Source organism: Canis lupus, chromosome X, assembly GCF_003254725.2.
Source record: "Canis lupus dingo isolate Sandy chromosome X, ASM325472v2, whole genome shotgun sequence".
In the NCBI taxonomy this organism is placed as follows: domain Eukaryota; kingdom Metazoa; phylum Chordata; class Mammalia; order Carnivora; family Canidae; genus Canis; species Canis lupus.
The window spans coordinates 65,578,638-65,580,127 of record NC_064281.1 but is presented as its reverse complement, the minus strand read 5'-3'; the positions used below and the strand labels follow the sequence as shown (position 1 = coordinate 65,580,127).

The 1,490-nt window shown below is 34.3% G+C and overlaps 1 pseudogene; it reads left to right on the top strand.

The window, feature by feature from the left end:
• The first annotated feature begins 525 nt into the window (after window positions 1-525).
• Window positions 526-676, top strand: LOC112649552 (U4 spliceosomal RNA; annotated as a pseudogene).
• Window positions 677-1,490: the final 814 nt, after the last annotated feature.

Sequence of the window (1,490 nt, the reverse complement as noted above, 5' to 3'; positions counted from 1 at the left end):
GACAATACACTATTGTGACTCCAACCCTAACTATCCAAAAATTCCTTCTCTGTCCCCCATATATGTGCAAATTATGGAATTCTCTCTATATATGTAGGTATATATGTATGTGAATCTTCAGAACTTTCCATAATTAGAGAATTATTAACAAAAACCTGGCTAAGTGGTATTTGAGTGTAGTAGCTCAGGTATATCAAGGAAGCCAAAGGAGGAAAAAGATTCAAAGTAATTGTGTTTATTCTTCAAATAGGAAAAGGCATTGGATATATTGATTAGATGTCACTGATGAACTTGGAGCAGTAGAAGTGGAATTCAAATTGTAATTACTAGCAATAAAAATAGTAATAGCCACAATTATTGGGCACATACTCCATTCTAGGAACTGCATTGTCATTTATTTAATTTTAAACACAGAAAATATAACATATATACAAAAGAGGGCACTTGTCACTAGTGTACAAGTCAGTGAATTTTCCAGAACTGAACATGCCTATATAATTGTACTAAGATCAAAAAAGCAGAACAAGCTTTGCGCAGTGGCAGTATCGTAGCCAATGAGGTTTATCCGAGGCGCGATTATTGCTAATTGAAAAAAGCAGAACATTACCCACCCTAAGTACTTTTTAAAATACAGTATTTCATTCTTACAACAATTCAATGAAGTAATTATTCTTGTTCCCATTTTTTTTATATGAGAAAACTGGTTCAGAGATGTTCACATGTCCAAGATTTCCTGTTTGTAAATAATAGAGAGCAGTTTGGAATATTTCCTTCTACCTGAAAAGTTCATGCCACACATGCTTTCAAAAAGTTTAACAGTGATATGAAGACTAGATATAGAACTAAAATTTGAGTAACCAGGCAGCCCCAGTGGCTCAGTGGTTTAGTGCCGCCTTCCGCCCAGGGTGTGATCCTGGAGACCCAGGATGAGTCCCACATAGGGCTCCCTGCATGGAGCCTGCTTCTCCCTCTGCCTATGTCTCTGCCTCTCTCTGTGTGTCTCTCGTGAATGAATGAATAAAATATTTAAAATAAATAAATAAATAAATAAATAAATAAATAAATAAATAAATAAATAAGATTTGAGTAACCAATAGAGCTGAGGGAAAATTTGAAATATGATCCCTGAGGATAGTTGCAGACTAAGGGGAAGGAGCTAGTGGAGAAGAAATGATCCAAGATAAAAGAAAGAAAGAAGCTAATTTGTTAAAGAAATGAAAGATAAATGATTAACCAAGAAAAACAGGAATATGTTTTTTTATAATAGAAGGAAAGGAGGATGTACATATGGGGAAATACTGAGATGGAGTAGAGATTGTAGAGGCAGGAGAGTTCATATGTATTGAGAATAAGAAGCACACAGGTAAGGTGAAGTTTTAAGTATTGTTTTAGGTAAAACCCATGCTTTAATTAAAATAAGATGGCAGAAGAAATAAAATAATCAGCCAACATTTATTGAACAGTTAAAATATTACAAGCACTCTTCCAAG